Source organism: Triturus cristatus, chromosome 6 (genome assembly GCF_964204655.1).
Source record: "Triturus cristatus chromosome 6, aTriCri1.1, whole genome shotgun sequence".
Lineage (NCBI taxonomy): Eukaryota > Metazoa > Chordata > Amphibia > Caudata > Salamandridae > Triturus > Triturus cristatus.
Genome location: NC_140589.1, coordinates 778,032,265 through 778,059,918, shown reverse-complemented (window position 1 = coordinate 778,059,918; position 27,654 = coordinate 778,032,265). Strand labels below are relative to the sequence as shown.

The window sequence follows — 27,654 nt, the reverse complement described above, 5'->3', positions numbered from 1 at the left end:
CAAACACGTACCCCACCACAAATAAAAATCATCACAATCACGAGATGATGCCGTCATTTTGCATTATTCCACTATATGTGTGTGTTGTAAAGTCAAACCATGCTTGAATTCAGAAGTAACTCCAACCATCCATACCCTGGGGTCTGAGTCTGGCACAGGACACACATGGGTCACAATGTATCATCCAATACAGACATGGAGCACCATACTCACCGGTGATGGGCCCAACCAGCTGAGGGGGTGCCCGCACAACTGTGCCTACAGACCTATTTAGAAGAGCAACAGTCATGCGCATAGGTCAGGGATCATGTGGAGTGTCCTGGGGTGCTACTCCCAGGTATGTGTAGACACGTGGCAGAACCATGTCCTGCATGCTTGAGTCAGGTGGATGTGGAGAATGGTGGGCCGGCCAAGGTTGGATGTATGGAGATGGCACAATGGGGTGTTGGATCACAGTGCCACAAGGTTGTGTTGTGGTTGTGGGCTGCATCCTGAGTGTGTGCGTGGATTGAGAAGGTCATCCTGCAGCTGGCAGTGATCCATTCCCCCCCATCTCTGTTGGACGTTGATGTGGCCTGGTCGCCGGATGTAGAAGCAGAGCTGTGCAGATGCACCCTGGATGTGGACAAGTATCATGGGAGTTGTAACGCACATGTCCGTAGAGTGCAGGGTAGGATTAGACACAGATGTCGTAGTTGACCTGGGGGATGGTCTCTCTTGCCTTGAGGTGGATGGAACTGGGGATCTTGTGCATAATGCAGAGTGTGCTGCAGCATGAGGCACAGATGCTGCTGATCAGCATAGCACATGTCAGCAAGCAATCCACGATGAACACCAGCTCGTTTGCGTGGACACTGGGTGCCCTTGCTGCAGGGCCTGCAGCAGCATGCGCCATGTCAAGAAACCAAGGCCACAAGTAGCATACAAAGACAAGGATCTCAGGAAGGAACTATGCAAAAGGTGTATGTCAAGGAAGGAATGTCTGGTTCAACATGGCACACACACACACACAATGGATGCACATGCAGCACAGTGGCCGTCGTGGAGACTGACATGCCACAATACCTACACAGCCATGGACATCATGCACAATACAGATTCTAATCCCTGACAAACAGCTTGCATCTTGCTACTCTACACATAGACTCATATGCACCATCTCTGAGAACTATGCCAGACATGCCGCATGCACAGTGGCAACAGACCACCATTGACAGAGAGGAGGCACCTTGGAGGCAGAGGGACACCTTTATTAGTCATGTGTGTCGGAATGCTAATGCAACTCTGTCAACACATACACAGGTCATGTGGATGAACACGTGGGACCAACACTGGCACCCCCCTTTGCACCACAGATGCTGGAAATCCATAGAACTGGCACACAAGTGACGGGTTGGCGCTAAACACCCCCTGCTGCTCACGGAGAGGCTGCTATACACCATTGAGTCCCTAATGGGGAATTCACACACCGTGTAAACCCAGTACAGCCCGTATGTTTCCGAGGGCAGTGTTACACACATTGATGGCTTCATCACAATCCACAATCCCATTACAGAGGACTGTCACCAAGTCTGACCATCAATTCAGGTGAATTCAGCTCCATGTCATGTGCCCCATGGTGATTCCACATGTATGTAAAGTATCCAAACATAAACAGGAGCAGTGCACACACATTCAAAACAAATACCACTCCCAAAAAGCCATGCTGCATCCCTTACCCTAAGGAGATTTTCAAACTTGTCCGTGCATGTAACGCTGATTCAGCACATGTTGCTGTGTTCATGTGGAATAGCAGGAGCACAACAATGCCACCAGCAGACAGCATGCGCAAGTACCTGTGGATGAGAGACACACCAGAAGTCAGCCAAAGGAAGCACATCCGCATGCATTTGCATGTACTCGACACGTATAAGGTTGTCAACATGCTAGGTGACAATGATGACTCTGGAAAAACATTCTTCTATTGCACCATCACTCGAGTGACACATCCAAACACACCTCTGACTCACTTGGCAGACATGCAGATGGACACACACATTGCAACACATGCCACACACGGCCCAATGCGTGCACACTCAGACACTGGAACTCACCACTAAGCAAAGAAGTTGCGTATGAGCTGTCTCCGATGTCCTCTACCGCCTCCTCCTCCTCCACATCACTTGCCTCGTGACCAAGCCCTTCATCCTCCACGGGTGGATGGTCCTGCTCATCTGGATCCAGGATGAGTGGCACAGCTTTCTCCACTGCCATGTTGTGCAGCATGCAGCACACGAGGAAGATCTTGCAGACCTTCACCGGTGCATATGGGAGTGCGCCACCGGTCTTGTGGAGGCAACGGAATCAGATCTTCAGGAGGCCAAACGTCCTCTCTATCATTCGCCTGGTCCACCCATGGGCGTTGTTGTAGCGGTGCTCGGCAGCCGTGCTGGGGTTGCGGAGAGGCGTGATCAGCCATGGCATGTTGGGATAGCCAGCGTCCCCTACATGGAAACATCATGGACAAAAGTGGGTCAGGAGAAGCAGTAAGACAGGAAGATGACGTTAAATACAGGACTGCCAGAGTATACCCACCAACAATACATGCTCGTTCGTTGCGCAGCTGCAGCATCATTTCAGGCACCCTGCTACGCCTCATGATGTAGGCATCGTGTGCTGATCCTGGAAAACGAGCACAGACATGTGAAATCACCATGTTGGCAAGACACACCACAAGGGCATTAATGGAGTGGTAATGCTTGCGGTTCCTATACGCTACCTCCTGTGCCTGTGGTGGTACCAAAGCCACAGGTGTTCCATCTATGGACCCAATGACATGGGGCAACCCTCCCAGGGCATAGAACTCACGCTTGACACCTGTCAACTGCTCAGGAGTTGGGAATTTAATGAACTCATCCAGGTGATCCAACATGGCCTCTAAAAAATCATGCAGAACACGGCTGAACATGGTTTGGGACATGCCACCAACATGAGCAATGGTATGTTGAAAGGTACCCGTGGCAAAGAAATGTAGGGCTGCCATCACCTTCATCTTGGGTGTCAGTGCAGTAGGATACCTGTGTAGCGGTTGGAGGTGTGGTGCCAGCCGTGTCGTCAAGTCCTCAATCAACTGTTGGGGGAAGTGGTAGCGGCGTATACAGTCATGTACCCTCAGGTCAGCCAAGTCCAGAATTGGTCGATGCAGAGGCGGAGACCTGCAGTGAATTTGAAGGGACAACGAAGAGTGAGTACAGTACACCACCAATGTCAATGTACTGAGCACATGGTCAACAGGCAATACACATATGCTACATACAGAGTCAGGTCTGTGCAATATGCCCTGGACACGTATGCCAGGCAGGTGACACTCCTACCAAGAGCCAGCCACAAACGAGGATTCTCAAGCTCAACATGACATGGCATGAAACTAGCGGTGGGCCAGTGTGAGTGAACAGGCAGACGCATCACAGGAGTGCCAGACATCCGCATATGTGCAGAATAAGTATGTTCATCATACAGACAGGTTGCGAAACACTAGAGGCACAGGTCACATGTCATATAAAAAGGACAGACCACACACCTTGCCATGAAGGAGTACATGTCAAGACTGATCACACATACATTGAGAGTATGCAGATATGTCCTTGTTTTGAAACTCCGTGTCGATGCATACATACACACCTTACTTCGGATTACACATGTGGGCTGGTGTGCGTAACAGTGTGCCATGCCCATCTACACACAGACACATGTTGGTTGCAGCAACTGCAGATGCATTTGACCAAACACCTACAGCAAACCTATGGGAACACATGACACACACATGACATAGTTACAGCGTGCAACGCGGGCATTCACATCTCAGGTGTAACATTCCGTGTACCTGGCATCAGGGGACAGTTGCGTGTGTCGGTGACTGTGCCATGCCAGTGACACATGGCTCAACAAGTCTGTACTACGTGCACACATGTCAAAGGAGTGAAGGGGATGTGTGGCACATAGTGCACCATCACACATGACATGTGTACACAGCTCATCATACAGTTATTTGCTTCACACCTCAGGAGTAATGTGCCACATCACAGCCTGACACACCTGTGCCCGACACATGTAGTACTGCACAGACAATGCCTTGATGTCCAGCCTTGGCCAAGTATGACAGCTCTATTCCTGTCTGTGTGCCGCCTGTCACCACTGTCAGGTGTGAAACGCACCGTACATACGCACTGAGGGCGTGTGTACGGTCCCTATCACTGTGGGAGTGCTGGCGTATGCGTACGCCATAGTAATACGGACCGTACACACGTGTGTAGGGTCCCTATCACTATGGGAGTGCTGGCGTATGCGTATGCCATAGTGATACGGACCGTACACACGCGTGTACGGTCCCTATCACTATGGGAGTGCTGGCATATGCGTACGCCATAGTAATACAGACTGTACATGCGTGTGTAGGGTCACTATCACTATGGGAGTGCTGGGGTACGCGTGTACGGTCCGTATTACTATGGCGTACGCATACGCCAGCACTCCCATAGTGATAGGGACCCCACACATACGCCTGTACGGTCCGTTTCACTGCATTTGGGGTGCCCTAGGGCCATGGAACGCACCGTACCTGTGTGTAAATATTGAAATACCATAGGGGACTCATGAGGGACAAGTATAAGGGCCAAAATGCATGCTGGTTGTCATGGAGACCGAGTTTAAAGTTTGCATTTTTGCATCAGGTGGCCAGCAGAAGTCGGTTGGAAACAATATACTTTGTTGCAAAGTGGTTGTTGACTTGACATCATGCTCAATTTTTAAACCATGCAAAGCCACTCACTGGGGTAGGTTTAAAGGGATTGGAGGAAACGTAGGATGCTAATGTGACTGACCAATCACTCTGTACTCCTGTAAATGAAATAGGCCAGCAAGGCAGATATAAGGCAGCCAGGTCCCACGAGAGAGCACTTGCCTGCACATCCTTTCATTCCACAACACTGCTGCTGCTCGTGATTCCTCTGGCACCATGTCCAGGTCTGTGGAGAGGGCCCAGCCATTCACCATGGAGGAGAATATGGCGTTGGTGGATGTGATCCTCCCACAGTACACCATGCTGTATGGTCGACCAGGGGAGCAGGTGAGTGCAGACTCCACTAGCTTAGACTGTGCCCCTTTTTTGTGACTGTGACTTCTGGAATTGTGTCCATGTGTGACAGACATGCAATGTTGTTTAGAGTGGGTCCCAGGGTGGGGAATGCCTCATGTCTCCCATGCAGAGCATGCTGTAGTTCCTGTGTGCACTCCTCACTTGCATAGTGCTTACTGTGACAATCAATGCATGGTGCATGCCACATTCAGCCTGGCTACTCCTCCTGGGAATGTTGTTTCTACAGTCCTGATGTGATTCTGTGGTCCCCCCAGTGTGACAGGTGACAGTACCCATAGATGTGTGTTTGTTTAGTGTACCTGTGCTGAGAGTGTCCAAATGATGTGTTCGTCCCCTGGACATTGGTGTGTGTGTGTGAGTCCCCTGTCATGTGGGTGATTGCATATGTGGAGTGTTGCACGCCAGCTGCATGAGGGATGGATATACCCTGCCCATCTGATGTGAGCAGGGAGCAGTGCTGTGTGACTGCCGTGCAGAGCCAGCCCCACACCTGTGACACCCCCCAGTCTAGTGGCACATGGGCAGAGTGAGGTTTGTACCCGCAGTTGGCAATGGCAGGTGATTGTCCTGTGCCTGTGTGTGTCTGTGTACTCTGCTGAGGTTGCGTCAGTGGGCTGGGGCATGTGACTGCTTTGAGGTGCTGTACATAATCCTGGTGTAGCTTGTGATGCACAGTGTGATCCAGGATCATTGATTGTGTGGCACCCCTCATGCCACCTGTGTACTTTCAATGCCACGTAGTGCATTAGGCCTTCCCCAGAGGATAATGTCCCTATGACAAATGTGCAATGAGTTGCCTGCATACCATGGCCTGTTCAAACAAGACAAATTATTAATATGTGTGTCTCTGTGTCATTGCTCAGGTGTATTAAAGTATTCTCACTTTTGCATCCTCACAGGTAGGCGTCCATGCCAAGGGGAGATATGGAAGCAAGCCGTCAGTGCTGTGAGGATGACAGAGGGTCGGAAGCGGCGCCTAGCCCAGGTGAGGAAACGCTGGCAGGATATCCGGTGCTGGACGAGGAGGATCGCACGGGTCCTGCTGGGGGACTCACCTGAGAGCCACAAGAACCGTGGGCGCCGGCGTCTGACCCACATCCATAAGCGTGTGCTGGCGGTGGTCTTCCCCGACTTGGATAGGTGCTTACGGGAGAAGCAGCAGCAGGAAGGGGGTAGGTACATGTGTGTTTGTTGTGTGTCACCAGCTTTTGGGAGTGCGCAGTTGCATGGATACACTGCCAGGGTTTAAATGTGCAGTGCATGACCTGTTCCCCAAAGTACACCGGTGCTGTTCTTCCTCCCTTCCCCTCCTTGCCATATGTTCCCCGGTCTGTGTGTAGTCACTCTTGCACAAGGTTATCTAGGCTGGCAGTTAATCCAAGTGCCCAATGCTTGCAGCATCATGTATGGGGGTGGTGTGTAACAGGTTTTGAGACTTGCCTGTGCCTTGGCCAGTTCAGTCATTGTGGGGTCCATGTCAGTTGGCACTGATGGTGAGTCCCGACATAGGAGTGTGTCTTAAAATTGTACTGCCTTACAGCATGCATGTCCAATGTTGTGCCCTCTGACATGATGTGCATGAGTGGTAGTAATGCATTGTGCAGGGACGGTTGCTTTAGTTGCAGTCATATTCATCCAGGACCATGGAGGAGTGTGGCCACTACCGTGCCCTGGGGCACCTTTTCCTAGGTATCATGTGTGCCATCCAACAATGTGGACATTCTCTGTGTCTTCGGCATAGGTTGGGCTCTGTGGCATTGTACCCTGGCCTCATCTGTATTTACGTAAACTGTGCTACATGTGTACACTGTACAGTGTGACCCAATTTTGCTTGTGCATACTCACAGTGGGCAGTGCCTGTGTGTATTGGTACGACAATCTGATGATGGTTTATTGTCAATGATATATGTGGACAGGCGCACCAGGGGTAGTTTGTGTACAATCAGGATTTAGTGCAGGCCATGTATTTTAATCCCAGAGTAAGAGGTGTAAGTACTTCCTCTGTCTCAATCACATTGTCTCAGGTAGGGGGTGGTTTGTGCGGGCAAGGCCTACATGTAAAAATCTGAAGTCTCCTTGCTTGGTCTGGCCTGTGTGTGATGTTTGCCTGGACATACACTCAAGGTGCAGTGACCCAGTCATGTTGGACATGGTTTAATGTATTAGCTTTGCAGCATGTGTAAAAAGTTAATAGACATGGTTCCTGCTCATCCCTTTTTTGGCAACGCTGTGTGGTGCTGATGCTGTGCACGATTGTCCCCAGAGCCTGGCTCCTCTGTCCAATTTGATATCAAGTAATTTGCTGTTGTGTCATGCTCTCCATTGTTTCTCAGTGGCATGGTGGGTCAACCAACTGTGTGTTGCAGGGCCTACATATGTACCTTGTATTGTAGATGTTACTCATGTTGCTTTTTCAGGCTATGCACTGTGACCTATGTAGATTTGACTCATGTGACATATGTATACAGGTGTCTGATTATTTCCTGTCTCTTCACCTTGCCCACAGCATCGTCGGGGGACTCCGAGGGAGACACTGGCACGGACCGTGAGGAGGGATCGAGCACCAGTGTTGTCTGGCGCATCGAGGTGGCACGGAGGCCGAGGGGAGTGAGGCGGAGGACCTGTCCAGTCCCACCACCGACTATGACGATGACGGGTCTGAGGCTGAGCTCCCAGAGGGGGCGGAGGCGGCTCCCACAGCTGAAAGCAGCACTCATTCTCTACCCGCCCCCTCCATTGCCATCACCGGCCTCCCACTTGCTCGGGTCCCTTCCCGCCGTGCTAGGTCACCACGTGTCTCCTTCTTGCCAGGCACCGCACCCCCTGCCCCTGTCTCCACTGCTGCCGCGAATGCCGAGTCTGTGGACATCCTGCGCCAGTTGCAGGTTGGTCAGACTGCGATGCTTAATGTCCTCCATGGCCACACCCGTGTGCTCACCCAGATAGCGGCATACATGGAGGGCATCTCAGCTGCGCAGTCTGACCACCGCCAGTTGCTGAGGTCCATAGACTCGACACTGACTGCAGCAGTGGATCTCCTGCAGCGCTGCGTCCCCCCCTACCCCTGCACCATCCACACTTCCCACTCCCATGCCTGTCCCACGCACACCCAGACGTCCCCATGCACGCACCCCACCAGACACAGGCACCACACCACCAGGGAAGGCCAAGCGCACACCTCCTCTCACGCACACACAGGGTGAAGTAGGCACACCCACTGGGTCGGGGGGCAAACGGAAGACACGCAGCCACAGTGGGAGTCCACATTCCTCACAACCCACTCCCCCCGAATCCACTCCCCTCAGCTCTCCTGGCCAAGATTCCAACAAAGATTCCTTCATGGCCGCTCTGTCCCTGAGCCCCAAAGTGACACCACCCCACAAGCGGTCAAAGGAGTCCCCGGTCAGGGTGGTTGGGGCCCCCCCTGTCCACACTCTCCCCCAGTAGCGTTGCAACCCATCCCTCCGACCCCCACCCTCCTTGGGGCCTGTGGTTCCTTCTGGTGCAGGGGAGACGCTGGGGGACCTTGCAACCGTGTGCAGCACCATTCTCACCACCACCTTTGGTGCTGCCCACCCCCTGTGGTGGAGTCTTCCGTCCCTGCACCCACAACACCTACCCTTGCCCTTCCTGTCCCTGCGGTGCCTGGTCCTTCCCCCCACATGATGCCCCCCCCCCTGTGGAAGCAAAGGAGGTATGAACTGTGCAGGCAAGCTAGGGGACACGCGTCACTATGTGTCCCCCACCAGGAATTGGACTATGGACTGCCCTATGGGACTTGTACATATTGAACTTTTATAAACAATTTTTTCTTTTCATGCTGACTAAAGCAATGTTTTATTTTTCCTTTGTACACTACTGCTTTTCTGGTATTGCTATTGGTGGTGCTGCTCCATGATTTGGGGTGGTGATAATGTGTTAGGTGTCTGGGAAATGTTGTGGTGTGCTGCTCATGGGGTGGACCCTGGTATCTGTGTGCCATCACAAGGGCTCTGCAAATAATCTTTGGTCATGTGTGTTCTTACTGTATGGTGAAATTTTCCCAAGGTGTGTTCCTTCCTCTGTGGACCCTGACATCTTCCCTGCAGGGTGTTTCCAATATGTTGTGCTGAGCTGTGTCTACATTTCCTTGGTGTGTGACGGATCTGTTCAACTTTGGCTATGCATGCTGGGCAATGTCTCCACCTGCATCATTAGTGGCATCCTTGGTGGTCACTGTACTTGTGTATGGAGTTTATTGACATTACTTCATGTGGACATGTTCCCTTTTACACACTATGCATGTGTGTACTCCCAGCCTCGCACACATGTGTTACGTGTTCTGCAGGGTCTTTGGGCACAGGACTGAAATTTGTGGCCATTGTATCTGTGGGTACTCCACCCTTTTCTTTCCATGGGCACTGCTGGGATTGATAGGCACCCACCCCTCCTATGTCTGGGCACTGCTGGGAGTGATAGGCACCCACCCCTCCTATGTCTGGGCACTGCTGGGAGGACTCTGCACCCACCCTCCTGTGTCTGGGCACTGCTGGGAGGACTCTGCACCCACCCCTCCTGTGTCTGGGCACTGCTGGGAGTGATAGACACCCACCCCTCCTGTGTCTGGGCACTGCTGGGAGGACTCTGCACACACCCCTCCTGTTTCTGGGCACTGCTGGGAGGACTCTGCACCCACCCCTCCTGTGTCTGGGCACTGCTGGGAGTGATAGACACCCACCCCTCCTGTGTCTGGGCACTGCTGGGAGGACTCTGCACACACCCCTCCTGTTTCTGGGCACTGCTGGGAGGACTCTGCACCCACCCCTCCTGTGTCTGGGCACTGCTGGGAGTGATAGGCACCCACCCCTCCTGTGTCTGGGCACTGCTGGGAGGACTCTGAACCCACCCCTCCTGTGTCTGGGCACTGCTGGGAGGACTCTGCACACACCCCTCCTGTTTCTGGGCACTGCTGGGAGGACTCTGCACCCACCCCTCCTGTGTCTGGGCACTGCTGGGAGTGATAGGCACCCACCCCTCCTGTGTCTGGGCACTGCTGGGAGGACTCTGCACACACCCCTCCTGTTTCTGGGCACTGCTGGGAGGGCTCTGCACCCACCCCTCCTGTGTCTGGGCACTGCTGGGAGTGATAGGCACCCACCCCTCCTGTGTCTGGGCACTGCTAGGAGGACTCTGCACCCACCCCTCCTGTGTCTGGGCACTGCTGGGAGTGATAGGCACCCACCCCTCCTGTGTCTGGGCACTGCTGGGAGGACTCTGCACACACCCCTCCTGTTTCTGGGCACTGCTGGGAGGACTCTGCACCCACCCCTCCTGTGTCTGGGCACTGCTGGGAGTGATAGGCACCCACCCCTCCTGTGTCTGGGCACTGCTGGGAGGACTCTGCACACACCCCTCCTGTTTCTGGGCACTGCTGGGAGGACTCTGCACCCACCCCTCCTGTGTCTGGGCACTGCTGGGAGTGATAGGCACCCACCCCTCCTGTGTCTGGGCACTGCTGGGAGGACTCTGCACCCACCCCTCCTGTGTCTGGGCACTGCTGGGAGGACTCTGCACACACCCCTCCTGTTTCTGGGCACTGCTGGGAGGACTCTGCACCCACCCCTCCTGTGTCTGGGCACTGCTGGGAGTGATAGGCACCCACCCCTCCTGTGTCTGGGCACTGCTGGGAGGACTCTGCACACACCCCTCCTGTTTCTGGGCACTGCTGGGAGGACTCTGCACCCACCCCTCCTATGTCTGGCCATGTACGCTCGGGACATACACGGGTGGGGGTACGCTCCGTACATACACGTGTGGGGTGTGGGTACGCTCCATTCATACACGGGTGGGGGTACGCTCCGTACATACACTGGTGGGGTGTGGGTACGCTCCATTCATACACCGGTGGGGGTACGCTCCGTACATACACTGGTGGGGTGTGGGTATGCTCCATTCATACACGGGTGGAGGTACGCTCCATACATACACGGGTGGGGGTACGCTCCGTACATTCCTGTACCCATGATCTGCAGGCCTGGGTACGGCCCGTACCCATGCCTTTGGAACGTGGGTACAGTGCGTACCACCATTGTTGGGGTGCCGTAGAGGTCCGCACCGTACCCAGGCCCTAAGAGCGTGGGTACGGGTCATACCACGCGTACCCCTACGTCACTCCAACAATGGCGGTACGGCCCGTACCCACGTTCTAAAGGCCTGGGTACGGGCCGTACTAGCATTGTTGGGGTGATGTAGGGGTACGCGTGGTACGACCCGTACCCACGCTCTTAGGGCCTGGGTATGGTGCGGACCCCCAATGGGGTGCCGTGGGGGTACTCACCGTACCCAGGCCTTCAGAGCATGGGTACGGGTCGTACCACGCATACCCCTACATCACCTCAACAATGCTGGTACGGCCCGTAACCAGGCCTTTAGAACGTGGGTACGGGCCGTACCGCCATTGTTGGGGTGACGTAGGGGTGGGCGTGGTACGACCCGCTCTTAAGGCGTGGGTGCGGTACGTACCGGAATTGTTGTGTTGCCGGTTCACGTCAACATCCACTTCTGTTGTGGCGGACGCTTGCGTTGCTGGACACGCCCCCACCCCCTCGAGGTGACCAGGTCCTGCAGGTCAGGTATGTCCAGGGCATGTCTGATTTGGAACTTGGGTGGGGGTTATGTGTCCTGCCCCTGCCCCCCCCTTTGCCCCTGGGTGTTGTTCTGACCTTCTGCGGCGTCTGCGGCGGTTACTCTAGAGCAGGTGGACTGCTATGAGGGCTGGGATGACACGTAGGTTCGGGTCCATGGCTGTCCGTCGCGTACAGGTGCTCCTTGTGCGCGTCGTCCTGATTTCCCGGCAGTTTTTGGCAGTCGGAGAATATAATCCGTGCGGGGTGACGTCGGTGCGGATCGTACTTCCTGGTTCGTGAAACGCAGCCTGAATGCGTCCCGACGTCACGTCGGCGCTTTCCCGGATCACATTTGTATGTATATTTTCGTCGGCCGGGGTTTTGTACGATTCGCACGGAAATAGTGTTTCCATGCGAATCGTACTTGCATTTTTGTAAAGTTGTTTGGCCGGGTACGAGTCAGACGGGGAAAATGCTCCGTCCGACGGTTCGTACCCGGTTTCTCCAGGATCGGAATCGGCACCTAAATGTTTAAATGTAATTACAATGGTTTATTTTTTATAGATTTTATGTTGTTGGTATATGTATATATTTACATGTATCTGTTTTATTATTATATCATTTTTAAATGATAAAGTACATTAAACTTATTAGTTTAATGACAGTTTTAAAGTAAATATATGTATATATGTATATTGGCGACATGGACACCCTTATCAGTTTGGTAGAATTGGAACAAGAGGGTTTGGGAGAGGCAAGTGGGGTTACAAATAATCCCGCTGACCCGTTCGTTGGTGACAATGGGCAGAGGAGTAATACCCAGATTTTGAACAGTTTTGGGGTAACAACTGATGACAGTGCACTTTCAGGTTTCAAACCCAAATCTACTTTCCTGCCCTCTCTGCCACATGACAGCATTGATACTTTTCATGATTGTGTTACAAAAGCTCTGGGTACTTTTAGACATAGGAAGAATAATTTTGAGCACAATCACAATAATCTTTCTTATGATCAGAGACAGGCTCTCCAGTCTCTCTCTGAGGACACGAGTGTGGTGATACGCCCCGCAGATAAAGGTGGCAATGTAGTCATTCTAAATAGAGATAAATATATAGCCGAGGCTCTCAAACAATTGGGAGATCCCAAAAGCTATATTTTCGTCTCCACAGAAGTGTATAATAAGAGTGTCATTGACCTGTGGGACAAGCTCATTTTGTGAAAAGACAAAGGTATATTGGAATGGGAGGAGTACAGATATCTTAAAAATGACTATCCGGTACTTCCGGTACTTTATCTTTTGCCTAAATTACACAAAAATCCCATTGATCCACCAGGACGCCCCATAGTGTCATCGAGAGGGAGCGTGGCAGAGCATGTGTCCAAATATGTGGACCACTTTCTGAGGGATTATGTCATGACCCTACCGAGTTATGTCAAGGATACCAAGGATTTCCTCAAGAAGATACAGGACATCCAGTGGAGTGAGGATTCTTTCCTCATCACACTCGATGTACAATCATTGTACACCATTATTGATCACAAACAAGGGCTGGATGCATGTGACCATTTTTTGAGTAATAGACCTCTCAGATTTAGAGAGCACAGCAAGATGTTGTTGGAGATGATCGACTTTTGTCTTTCCAACAACTTTCTTCTGTTCAATGGCGTTCTCTATAGACAAACGACGGGCACAGCGATGGGTTCATGCTTCGCCCCCAGTTTTGCCAATCTTTTTATGGGGTTTTGGGAGTACACGCATTATCTTGAACATGTAACCACGTGGATGCGTTACATAGATGACTTGTTCATCATTTGGAAAGGCAGCAAGAGAGAACCATACGAATTCATCAAATGTCTTAATACCAACCACAACAACATTGTCCTCACAGGCCATGTTAGTAGAGCAGTGGCTGAATATTTGGATGTCAAGATTGACATCATAAACAACCAAATACGGACCACTTTTTTTTAGAAAGACAACGGCAGGCAACAGTATCCTCCACGCACTCAGCAGCCATCCCGAGACTCTCAAATGGAGTATACCATTAGGGGAGCTGTTGAGGGCCAAGAGGAATTGTAATACAGACGAAGCTTACCAGCAAGTCAGCCAAGAGATGCTAGAACGTTTCAAGATTAGAGGATACCCCAATTGGGTACTCCTCAGAACAAGAGATAGAGCCAATGGGATCTCCAGATCACTCCCCTTGTTGAACAAACCCACACAGTCCATGACAGAGGATGAATACATTACACGCATTATCATGACATTCAACACCAATTCAGACAGTATCAAGAAAATCCTAGTCAAGAACTGGGATATCCTCAAAAGTGACAACATAATTGGCACTAGCATTCCCAATCAACCGAGCATTACGTACAGGAAAGGGAGAAACATCAGAGATATGGTGGTACACAGTGATGTGACCACATATCCCCTGAGACATGAACACGGCCTCAAGGGATTTTTTCCCTGTGGCCACTGCAAGGCGTGCAGAAATAGTACTTTTCTTAAAACAACCTCCTACAACGGGGTGGACAAGACAATCAATCAATTTCTTACATGCAGTACCACTTTTGTAATCTATGTAATCGAATGCCCGTGTAAACGTTGGTATATAGGCAATACCACTCTTCAGGCAAAAAAACGGGTACTAGAACACAGCAGGGCTATCACGCATGTAGATGAGAAGTACACTGTTGCACGCCATTTCAGAGACCAACACTTTTCGGACCCTACTTTACTCAGATTTTTCATTTTGGAACAAATCATGAACAACCCTAGGGGAGGCAACAGGGTGCTGAGGTTGAGACAAAGGGAATCTAAATATATTGTGGATTTCCAGACCAAGGATCCTGGGGGTCTCAATCAAGATGAAGAGTTGGCCATACACCTGAGGGAGTGAAACATCCACACACTCAGACTTTCTGCACAAGTGTACTCGGCATTCCTAGGTTCAATCTTTCTCTTTCTCTCTCTTCTTTTCCCGTTTCCTCTTTCCTCTTTCTTCCGTTTATTCCACTTCTTACAAAACTCCCCCTTCTCTTTTTTGTTCCTTCTTCTTTTTCTCCCTTTTTCCATTTTTCCCCTCCCCCCTTTGTGTTTTCCTCCCGCTTCTTCCATTAACATTATGTACTAGAATTATTAGCTGCAACAACATGTGTTTACATGTACGAAGTGTTGTTAAAATGATTTTTTATTAATGCATTTTTTGATTTTTTAATTTTTGTTTCAGGAGGAAAGGAAGGGGCCTGAACACCAGCACTCACTCTTCACGGGCAGCCTACCCTTTTCCCCTTATCATCACTTTCATCACCGCTAGTACTGTGAGACTGGGTACACGAGAACAATGGACTACCACTTTTCAACCAACACGGTCAGCCTGCACACATTTTTTATCCAGTACTTTGTTTCTTCAGCAGTGTGCCCATTTAAGAGGCATGATAACATGCGCACAACTCATAACCTCTCCAATTGTGGTAAGAAGCGGTGGGTCACTCTGGGGCACTTGCCCAGTCAGTCTGTGTGATCTAGTGTACATGAGAACTGATCTTGTAGTGCCGATTTCAATTGATGTTCAGATTGTCCCATTTAGGCTACGGGCTTAATTGTAGAACTTTGGCATTCAACATCGTGTGTCTGTTGCAACCCATACGCATCTGGACACTTGTCCAACAGAGTATACCACCAAGGCAATTTCTTCCTCTGAATTTTCTGTTTGACCGGTGAAAGACATCATGCTATTTGACAATTTCTATCATTTGTAATAAGTCTGCAACAGTCAGTGTTTGTATTTGTAACATCCAGGGTGTATTACATCAGCTACAGTACAGGCACAGACCGTTTCAAGATGTCTGCCGCATTTACACCATGTACATTCAGGTTGTCCTTTGTTTATATCCACAGTCCATCAGTACTTTATTAGGATAGCAGTACGAGCACAAGTATTCACGTGATCAAGACTCTTGTAGTTGAAACGCGTTGTGAATAAACACCTTTTTGCTGTACCATCTGTGCTGTGGAATCTTTTGGCACTGACACGACAATCGATATTTCCGGAATATATATATATATATATATATATATATATATATATATATATATATATATCACTTCAACTCCTGTTTCACGCACTCGTTTTACCGCTGCAGGTAGGAGCCCTGACCACGATTCGGTGCTTGAAATGTATTTATTTGTCCGCTCACAAGAATAACACAGCCATTACGCGTTTCGAGCCCGTAGGCCCTTGATCACATGACGCTAACAACAGCCTCACCTGGGCTTTTAACCATTTTTTTCAGTTTTTTTCAAAGTGCATTTTTTTCCTTTTTAAAGTGACAAAGTGCTTTATAACCTCACCAATAGTATCTTGTTATGCAACGGTGGTAGACATAGAAGCATTCCTCAATGGTTGAACCAATGTCAACATAAATAAATAAATATCAATTGTAATAAAATCACTGTTTGCAATAAATATTTAAATATATATAAATATATAAAAACTGTCAATGAATCTACATACAATAAATAAATTACAAATAGAAACAGTATAAAATATCTTGTGGCAGTTCCATTGTTGTGATATGTTTTTGTGTCTGACATAGTGTCTCAATTACAACAGATGTTCATAAATAGAACTGTATAGGTAACACCCACTATGAGATTAACCTTGTTCAGAGAGTTTGTAGTTTCTGTGCCTCTATCATAATGTACATAAATTGATCAATTGGTGACGTTAAATGTGTGTGTAGTGATATGTGTTTTTTATGTGTACCTATACCACCTAATACTAACCCAAAAAGTGTGACTGTGATAAAATACAAGGGGACAGCTGCATACAATATTGATAAACAAAATATTACTTAATTGTTTGTTTGTTTACAGATTTTTTTTGATTTAAGACTCTTGAAATATACACTTTAGATCTATAGACAAGTATATAGATCCTCCGTACCATTGAGGCCAACAGGTTGTTTACTATCCATTTGTAAAATATACCTAGTTTCCAACTTTCTCAAGGCCCTTTCTCTGTTACCTCCTCTTTTGTTATGTGGCACGCTGTCAATCAGAAAGTATTTTAAACCATTAGGATCTCCATTATGAGATTATTCAAAATGGCGTGCTACGGGGTAAGTGTGATCTTTGTTCTTTATAGCTCTCATGTGCTGAAGTATCCTTTTGTGGCCCTGAAGAACCGTGCTTCCAACGTATTGAAGGCCACAAGGACACTCCAGCACATAGATCACATATTCTGTTTTGCATGTCAAGAACCTATGTATGGGAATTTCTTTGTCACTAAAAGGTGTTCTATAGGACATTTTGTTTTCTCCATACTGGCATGCTTTGCACGATGTGCATTTGAAAAAGCCTGTGCGTTGGTTTAACCAGGTAGTTTTTTTACATTCCCAAGGATCATTGTGGACTAATTCGTCTCTCATTGAGGGTCCTTTACTATATGTAATCGCTGGTTTACTTGATAAGACATGGCCAATGATGGGATCACTTAATACAAGTGGCCAATTATTTTTGATAATTTTGTTAATGGCTCTAGCTTGTTTGCTATATTCCATTATAAATCTGAATGTTTCCACATTGTGAGCAGCTTTTTGTTGAGTGGGGTTATCAATGATAGTGTTGCTGCTAGTCTGTGTTGTCAAAAGACTATCCCTACTGATTTTGCTGCTTCTTTCAATGGCCATGTCTATTGTTTTTTTGGAATATCCCCTCTCAAGGAATCGTTTTGTGCTCGCCAGCTGAGCAGTATGCAGATCATTCTCATTGCTGCTTATGCGTTTCAATCTGAGCATCTCACCATAAGGTATACTTTGTATAAGATGTTGGGGGTGAGCACTGGTGGCGTGTAATATGGCATTGCCTGCAGTTTTTTTGCGATGTAGTCTGGTGGCAATTGCCTCATTTTTTATATTTACCTCAACATCCAGAAATTCTACCCTATAGTCACTTATATTGGCTGTAAATTCCAGATTTAGATTGTTGGAATTAAGATTTTTGACGAACTCTTCCGCCTCCGACCGGGTCCCCTGCCAGATGATGAAGAGATCGTCAATATATCTAAGCCAAAGTTTGATATTGGTGTTGACTATGTGTTCATGTTCTTTATGGAGGACCAGCTCCTCCCACCAACCCATGTGTAAACATGCGTAGCTGGGGGAGAAGCTGGCCCCCATCGCAACACCCCGTAATTGTTGATACAGGGTGTTTCTGTACATAAAGATATTGTTATTTAGACAGAACTCTGTCATATCTTTAAGTATTTTGTTGTGATTTGAACATTGTGAGGGTCTCTGGTTAAGGTAGTGTTGTAATGCCTTAATGCCATCTTGGTGATTGATAGAAGTATAGAGTGAGGAGACATCTAATGTGATTAAAAGATAGTCAATGTTCCACGTAAAATCCTTAATTTTGGATAGAAAGTCCCCTGTGTCACGAATATAAGATGGTAGCTGTTGCACAAAGTTTTGGAGAAAGTAGTCTACATATATAGATGTTCATTCTAACAGACTATTTCTTGCCGAGATGATAGGTCTGCCCGGTGGTTTTTTGGGATCTTTGTGTATTTTTGGGATAAAGTATATAATAGGGGTTGTTGGATGGTCATTACGAAGATAGGAATATTCGTCTTGTGTCAATAGTCCTGCGTTTTTCCAGGCAGTCAGTTTCATCCTGTAAGTATTGTAGGTATTTCTGAGGGTTAATTGATCACTCTTACGATAACAATTTTTATCTTGTAGTTGTCTCATAGCCTCATTGTTGTAATCGATTTTATTCCATAGCACCTTTGTCTGAGTTGCGGATGACAATATCAGGATTGTTTTTTAATTTTTTCATTAGTACATGATATTGAATTTCGGTCTTGTTTTTCTTAGTCCTTGCGATTCTTTGTACTCTATGATTGAGTTTTTTTAGTACCCCAACCACATGTTCGTGGAAAATTTCAATTCCATTCCGAGGCATTATTGGAATGAAAGTAGAGGTTGGTTTGAACCTCGTTTTAGTCATTTGTAAGTCCTTGATTGTGTTTGATGTTTGATGGTCTTTAGAATATTGGGTTGACGTCATATTCTCATCTAGTAAAGTTTGCAATATGTTCAACATGAGTATATCCGCATTTGTTACGTCGATGGGTGGAGATTTTGATGACCCAAGTTCCTGTTGTGAATTGCCTCCTGTCTCTGATGGTTTCTGTGACATGAAGTGTTTTTTAAGTTTTAATTTGCGTATGCTGCGATATATATCCATGCGTGTTGAGGCATAGTCAAAAGTACTTTCAGGACAAAACGATAGTCCTAGGGATAGTAGTTGTTCTTCAGCTTTGGTTAGGTCTATGTTGGCCAGATTCATTATTGTTGGACTTATTGTAGATTTTGCCGTCTCCAGTTTCTGCGTGTCATTCCTCTCTTTTTGGGAGCGTTTAAGTTTTGCTCCTCGCCTCTCTCTGCGTTTCGTGGTTGGTGTTTTCCGTAGGAGTTCCCTTGATTTCTGGGGCGCAGCGTTTGGCTGCGTTCTCTGCATAAAAAATCTACTTCTTCTACCAGAGAAATTTGTGTATGCGTTTGCCTCATGGTGAGACCCCCGACATCCGGTTCTGATTCGCTTTCTATCGCAGAGCTGAGATCAGAGTTGGAGAATGTTCCCGTTCTCTTGGTACTGACTCCTTCATTTGATTTGACATTTTGTGTTGTACCATATTTGGATGCCTTGATAGAATCAAATTTTCTTGCAAATGTGAAAATACGACCACATTCATAGTCCATACGATCTCTGTAAAACTTAAATGCCTTTCTTTCGCGGATAATTTCCTCTTCTTTTTTTAACCTTTTTGTCATTTCTTCTTTTAATTTGTTCAATTCTTCATTCTTTCCCATTGTGTTTAATTCTGCGTTGAGCATAACAATTTCTTCTTGTAATTTTATGCGATCCTTTTCCACATATTTCACCAGAATCATAACTAATTTCCTTAATGAGTCTAGATTAGTCTCTGCCCATTCCCTCATCATCTCGGGGTCAGGGTTCTCGTAACTGGGAGTTGTTAAAATCCGTAGGCCTCTTGGTATTCTTCCTACATCCAAATATCGTTGTAGAGATTTCGCCTCCCACCATTTACTTTGTTCTGATTTAATCTTTTTCTCCAAGATCTTAACTTTTTCTTTCAAACTGATGTTTTTTGTCACTTCAGTTGCATTCTGGGAGATTGAGTGCATGGTGGGCATTTTAGAGTCATCAAACATATCTGCTGCAGCTGCCTCTCTGTCTTTTAGCGCGTCTGCTGACATGTATATATTAATGATTATATATGTGTGTTTAACTTTTTTAAATAAATTGTGTTTGTTATATTTGTTAAGATGTATATTAAATCTATTTTTTTTTATTATTGTTCATATTTAATATATTTAAAATGGATCATTTTATTTTATATATATATAAAAAACGATATTCTTTTCAACTATATTAATGGGATCGACATTTTTTCTCTCAATATTTTTGTACTTGCCATTATAAATATAGGATGTCAATATTCTGTCAGTGAACCTTTTATAAATCAAAGAAGTTAGTTTCTTACCTTTGCTTTTTTGTTTTTCAGACCTTTTGGGGTCAAGTAATATGGTAGGTGTGATGCAAAAAGACGAGGCGAGGGTTGCTGATCAAAATTCACTTTTCTCACATTATTTTCAAGACCAGGTACACGATCGATCGTTTGAAGGTTTTCTGTTTAGTTAAGATGCCCTTCATAATAAATCAAACTTAAAATCTGTTGAGTCCATACTGTCCCTGTAAGATTAATTTGGAATGTTTAGTATTTATGTTCCAAAAGCAGGAAAGAGCATAACTTCTCCACATTCACCGGTTTCAAGGGAAAAAGAAAGTACCTTGAGGGTCATTAGGGCCCGTCACCCTAGTGGTAACGGGACCAGCCGCCTGCCGTGCAGCGGTCCTGCCACCCCAATTATGATGCGACCGCCACTGTGGCGGTCGCATATGGCATTTTAAGATTGCGGCGGGTTCTGCTGGCTGCAGCACCCGCCGCAATGCTAAAATGCCGTATGCATTGCCATGCACAATGTGGCAGGTACCGCGCGGTGCTTGCCACCTTGTGCATGGCAATGTAGGGAGGTCCCATAGGTACCCCCCAATTGAAGCCTGCCACCCTCCCACCCCCCAGGGTCCGCACCGGGACCCCAAAGCAAATCTCTACCAGCCCTTCCATGACGGCATCCATGAAAATGCCTGCAAATGCCCTGATATCCTAATATGGATGGCGGTGCCTGCTAGGCATTGCCACCATATATGTGCCCCAGCTCCGCCCGGCCGGCAATCATAACAATTGCCAACCGGCAGAAAAGCAGCGGACGGACTTTCCATCTTCCGCAATACCCACCGCCATATGGCTGTGGGTAATTCACTGTACGATGGCGGGTGGATCACCACCGCCGGGCAGGCGGTGGCGATCCACCCGCCATCGTAATCAGCCCCTATGTTGATAATCCAGAAATTATAATAACAAGAAGGAACAATGCACCATTATTCATTAAGTGGATAGCGATAGTAGCAAATTGATTTCTCATTAAGAGTTATATCAATGTAGATTATTAGTAAAAGTAATACTCATGAGGTAATGTTAAGTTGTGTTACGTCATGTTAGGTTATGATACCTTACGCTTTGTCTTGTTAGATCATGTCATATCATGTTCCAGATCTTATAAAGCACAACTAAGGCCTCAATTGGCCTATTGGTGGGGAAAACAGAGTACAGTCTCATTATAAACTCTAAGTAAAATTCAGAGAAACCTTGTTTATGTTGCTTTTGTAGTTTTCTAAACCCATTTAAAGGGACCAGACGTTTATAAACCATACCTATACAACTTAAAGCAGCAAACAGCTATGTCAATGTTTTTCTAGTTTTAATTTCAGGTCACCCAGATAGAGCAAGAAGCACAGGGTCAAAAGCGTTCCTTGCCATATATGTGTAATAAAAGCCATAGGGCAACACTTATCTAGCAAGATTACCATGTGACATACTGCTCCTCATTTCATAATTTTCCTGTGAAGAAGAATGCTGATGTTGTAGGACTCTTGACAAATGTGCTACTTGTGAAAAGTATTCTGGGCATTGTTGGAAATAGGGATACACACAAAGTGGTCATTCCTTATCATAAGCGAGTACCATCCACATCATCAGGTCATGACTTGATTGACAGTAGGTGACAGCTAATTTATGGTCTTCTACAGTTTTTTTGTCTGCACATTCACGTGTAGGCTAGTAGTTCTGTTCGACTAAATCCATGTGTTTTTCAGGAGGGGCCCTTCAAGGTAATCCGATCAGTAAGAGGAGTGTGTATAGTAGTGCTTCAATATAAGGTTTGAGTAAACTCACTTGATCTACCCCTGTATGTAGGTAGCCTCCTAATGTTGTATAAAGTTTAAGATGTATGATATGAGAGGTCGGCTCTCTCTCATTCCCTGCATGCCATGCTGCTCAGCTCCCCTTTCCCCTTCAGCAGATATTCTAAAGCCATGTATATATGTTTGCTTTTGCAATAGTCACAATGGATCAGGAAGAGCTATTTGTGTCTAGGGCTTTATGAAATTATAATAGGGGGTGTGTGAAATTATGCCTGAAACATTTACAATGCCGACAAGGTGGTACAAAATATGTCATCCCAATGTCGCTAGTGATGTTTCATACTTAAAATAAATAAACAAAACATATAATTTCCAGCAGTGGCTCAGTGTTCATAATTCCAAACTGCCCTGGAAGGCTCATGTGAGGCTTTAAGCCCAGTCAGGGCTCTAGAAAGCTGTATATATTCTCTCAAATGTCCTCCTCTGTCACTTGGTGTGCACGGTTACAAGAATGGGTAATAGACTTCCTCTACAGCAACAGGGCAAGGGTGTGGGTGATCTGCAGTTGCTTTCCCCAGATGATGCAAGAGCTCTGGGAGCCCAGATGGCCAGGCTTTTTTCCTAGTGGAGTGAAAAGCTCTGTCAGTGCCCCAGACTAGAGCTTGACTGGAGTCCCCCTGGGATCCATGTGCTGGACCACTGATGGAGCAAAGACTCGTATAAAAGAGACTTGCTTGGATGCAATCCTCTCATATAACTCGTAACACTGTATTAATAAAGTATTTTTGTAACTTAACATGCACCTCATTACATTTTTAGCAAGATGAAGCTTGCATACGTGTTTAACTAACAAGTAACCCGAGTGAGGCTTAAAATGGCTGCTAACGCGGGAAACTATACTGCTCATGCGTCAACTGCATCTACGCAGTATGACAAGTCTTTCGCTTGGAGGGAAATTTTTTCCACCTGCGCAAATGCATCTAATATGGCCGCTTGAAAGCTCACATGCTAAGCATCTGCTTTTCTGAAACTAAAACAAGCTTTTTACTAAACACTAATGTGGGGAAAACTTTTCTAAGTAAATGGGATTAGAGTAGAGATTGGTGGTATACAGTGAAATCATTTTATTCTGTAATTAATACGTTTCTTTTTGACCTCTCTATTAGTTCGTAATTGGGTCTCCGAGTGAAACAGAAGTCCATGTCACACGTGACCCCTCACGCAGGCGCAGTAATGACAAGTCAGGAAGCCGTGATATAGAACTTGAAACCCGTCCAAGGCCATCATCGCTACGTGGCCTGGGAACCTGATGGACATCCTGAGAGCTGAATAGAAATGAATATCAAAAATATACATTTGATTGATAAAGATGTGAATACGGGTGGGAAATATAGCTTGGGAATAATAATTAAGGGGCGGGAACATTAAACAAAGAGTCAAAGAAAATTATTTAAACTTAGCATGGTGTGATGATCATCCCCCCTTGCCTGTCCAATCAGAATTAGGGCTTCCATGAAACTGAAACATTAAGGGGTGGTACATGCCATTAGAAAGGTATAATTGAGGTAGTTTAATTAGAACAAATATCTTGAAGTGATGCAGAGATGCTGAGAGACCGGGATGCTGTCCGGGACCTAAACAAATGCTGAAGAAGAATTGATTTGCAGACTTCGAATTTAAGCTAATTAATCAGAAGAACATCGTGGAAGAATCGAGGAGGGAAAAGAAGGCAAATAATTAGAAGAAGATTGCGTAAGAATCGAGGAGGAAGATAGTGTCAGAGAGGGGTGCGACGCAGGCATCGGATCTATAAGAGGTCACCTGAATCCTGTCCTGAAACCTGTCCTGAAGTCTTTGTAACCTGATCTTTCCCAGGGGACCCTCGCAGCTCCTTAGCCAAGGGGTTGGTTTCCACACCATTCCAGGTAACTATAATTCTGTGTAGTAGGTCATTGTAATGCTCTCTCTATCCTCTCCTTTCTGAAGTACTGTCATTGTGAAATATCAATTTAAAATAGGTGACAGAATAAAGAATTAATTGACTTTTCTTCTTCGGTGAAACAGCATTTGTACTGTATTCTTGTTTGGCTCACATGAATTAATTAGATAAACTTTTAAAACTTCTCCGAGTCTGTGGTTATTTCAGAATGGTAAGGAATATAAATAACTCTGATGTCATTTCACCATCAACTAGTTCCAACGAATTGGTCCATTGACCGGAGGCAAGAACTTTTTGATCTGTGAAAGATTAGTTACATTTTGACAGGTAACTAATCTCATAAAACATTATAAAAATTGACCCCCAGCGGTATTTACTAGCCTATGCGACTGTGTGTGTGTGTTTATGGGTCCAGGTGAGTATATGGTGTTAGAGTACCTGAGGTTGGTAACCCTCGGGATCAGTTTTCTGGTAGCAGAGCTATGGTTATTATTGACTAGTATGGTGATTAGTGACTATTGATGTATGTTTTAACAAACCCATTTGTGTTATGTTTTATGTTGTCTGGAAATTCCCGGGAAGTGAATAGCGGGTGGTAAATGGAAGCCACACTGCAATGAGGTTACTCGTCTGTTGGAATAGCACTGAGAAGCTATGCAGGGCCGACAGTGTCAAATTAGGGGCTATTTTTCTTTTTAAGAGTGAGAGTAATTGATAGCAAAGAGTTTGCTGGTGAAACTTTCGTCTTAAATCACCTAGAAAGGGTAACACTGAAGGAGTAACAGGTTTGTCTGAACTTGAGTGAAGGGAAAACTGAAGGTTTACTCGCAGTGTGTGAAGAGAAAGTGGAAGGTCTTACTCGTAGCAAAAGAAACCAACTGTCCTTTGGTTATAGTGGAACAGACGGAGTAGCGAATGTTTTTTCGTTGGTATTAATGAAATTTTGATGCAAAGTTGTAAGAAAATAAGTTTTCGGGTTACCTTGTGAAGGGAGGGTCAGTTGCCGGAGTTGTACTTACGTCACAGAAAACAGCGCTGGGATTGGTTGCAACAGCGGGTGTGTGACAGACGAATATTTGTAAAGGAGGGGTCAGTAGTGAGGAGTGATACTGACATCACAGAAAGGCTGCGCTAGTATTGGCTAGACGAATAGTGTGAGCCTGAGTTGGATTGGCCAAAAAGAATAAAAGCCGCACCGGGATTGGTTGAAACTCGGAGTGTGAGTAAGAATCTAATTGGTTGTCAAAATAGAAGCTGTAATAATATTGGACAGTGGAGTTTGCATGTGGAAATACGATCCGACATTATTAGGGAATCGCCCAGACAGGAGATATTTAGGATTTGCAAGAGACGAATATATAAAAAGATCATCACCTAAAATGTACGGGGAAAAGAGAAAAATTTTGTTTATGCAGAAAATTAAAAATTATTTCCAAAAAGATAAACACATTAAGAATAGAGAGGGAAATCTTATTCCTCCACCGAATACACCTGCCTCATTTATGATGATGGAGAGAGGCTACCATACCTGTGTGTGGTTAGAAAATTGGATAGAATACACTAAAAATGATGGAGTGTTAGCTTTCCCAGATAATGGTACGTTCAATGGGAGAATTCTTCATAATTTGAGATTGCGGATGAATGAATTAGAGCCCGACCTAGATTAACACAATATGAGGCATTAGAAGAATGGGAAACTGAGGCATCTGAGCGTGACAGGGCCAGAAGTAGTAGGAGTTATAGGGGATTTTTCCCTAGACAAATGCGTGATTCACGAGAGAGCCAGATGAAACAATGGAGACAAGCAATGATTACGGAAGGACTGTATCCTGTATTAATGGCTGATCAACAGCCAGGGAGCAAGTGTACAGAGAAAACTAAGCATTTAACAAGGACAGGTTATGGGAAATCAGAGGATGAATTTATGGAGGACATCCAAACGAACAATCCTCCACCATATCAGAAAGGACCAAGTAGAACTGCCTGGAGTGCCCCTGTTTTAGGAGTACCTTTGGTTCCACAAGTAATATATGATTCAATTAATGGAATGGTACTTCAGGAAAAGGACAGAGAAGCGATAAATAAAAATAGAGAAGAATTAATACAGAAGATAACCCAATTGAATACACACCAACACTATGAAGGATTGACTATTCCAGTGACTATAGGTCCCGTTGTTCCATTGTATGGGGATAAAGCGAACAGTTCCAAGCCACCAGTCATGACAACTCCTACCATTGAACCCAGAAATGAAAATATAATCATTGACGATCAAGCCAGTGAGTGTGATTCGGTAATTTCACTAATGGATTTACCGATAAGAGGACAAATAAATGACACCCTGAGAAGAGTTACACCTAGCTGTTCAAAAGAGATACGTTTAGAAACATCTACAGGAACTAAAAGTGCCACAATGGTGTCCCTGGAAAAATTAGAGAGATGGGCACAGGGAATGGATAAACCGAAACAACCAAAGAAGATTTTAGATATTTACAAACTGAAAGTAGAATTGGAAGAAATGATAGCTGGAAATGTAGGATTCGATAGATTAAATGCTTACAGTGAGGAAGCATTACTGTTCATTTGTAGATGCTTCACCAGAAATACGAAGATATTTAATGAAAAATGTATAGATCTTGCCTCTGAAATGGGGATTGAAATAGGGAGATCAAAAGTACTACAGAGGCCATATAGAGCAGAATTTACTGATTAAGATTTAGAGAATATGAATGTGTCGAGGAGAAAATTACAGATTAAGGAATTAATGACCATCTTACAAAAATGGGGAGACTTAGACAAATGGAAAGTTAGGTGGATGAGGAAAAAATAAGCAGCACAAGCAAATTGAACAACATCTGAATTCTTATTGAAAGAATCTGGAAAGGCATAAAGATTATGTCCAATGAGAGAAGTTCCAGGGGAAGGGTATGTACACGTTCCATGGACTCGACAAGATATTTTGTCATTTACTAAATATTTCCCAAAGTTAAGAGAAAAACCTGTTCAATGGTAGCAGCAGGTTGAAAGGTTTGTGGAGGTTTCAAAGGTTTTGTTGAAGGATTTGGATTGTCTATTTGACACAGTGGTGTCAGTTGATTTATGGACAGAATGTAAAATCACAGTTGATTGGCCTGGTGAAGAATACCCGAGAGATGAGAAAACAGGAGCCCCTTAAGAGGAGGTAATGAAGAAATATCACTAGATGATCACTTTCTTGAAAGGGAAAATCCCACCAAAAGAAACAGACTGGGTAAAAATAGATAGGACAACACAAGAAATAAATGAGACTGTACATGCTTATTATGAGCGTCTGTTACTGGTGTTCAAGCAGTATAGCAGATTTGAGAATATTGGAGACAAGGGCATGGGACATTTTGCATATCGTTTTGTGTCTGGTTTAAGACCTGAAATCTCCCAGATGATTCAGCAGCACATGTTGTGCTGGCAGGCAAAACCTATTGACGAAATTGTAAAATATGCCAAGTATTGCGGAGATGACATTGATAATAGACGTAAAAAGTTGGAAGAAATGGTGATGTGGGCACAAGTAAAAATTGGCAGAACATTAAGAACAAACATGAAATGGTCAGAATTATGATCAAGTGAAAGGACAGGG

The 27,654-nt window shown here is 46.0% G+C and overlaps 1 pseudogene across 1 annotated transcript in view; it reads right to left on the bottom strand.

Moving 5' to 3' along the window:
• The window catches only part of LOC146817863 (amine sulfotransferase-like), a 251,311-nt pseudogene that overhangs the window by 62,457 nt on the left and 161,200 nt on the right, over positions 1-27,654 (bottom strand). The window contains exon 2 of the transcript XR_014962854.1: positions 20,319-20,527. The product of XR_014962854.1 is annotated as an amine sulfotransferase-like (transcript). The remainder of the gene's footprint in view (positions 1-20,318; positions 20,528-27,654) is intronic.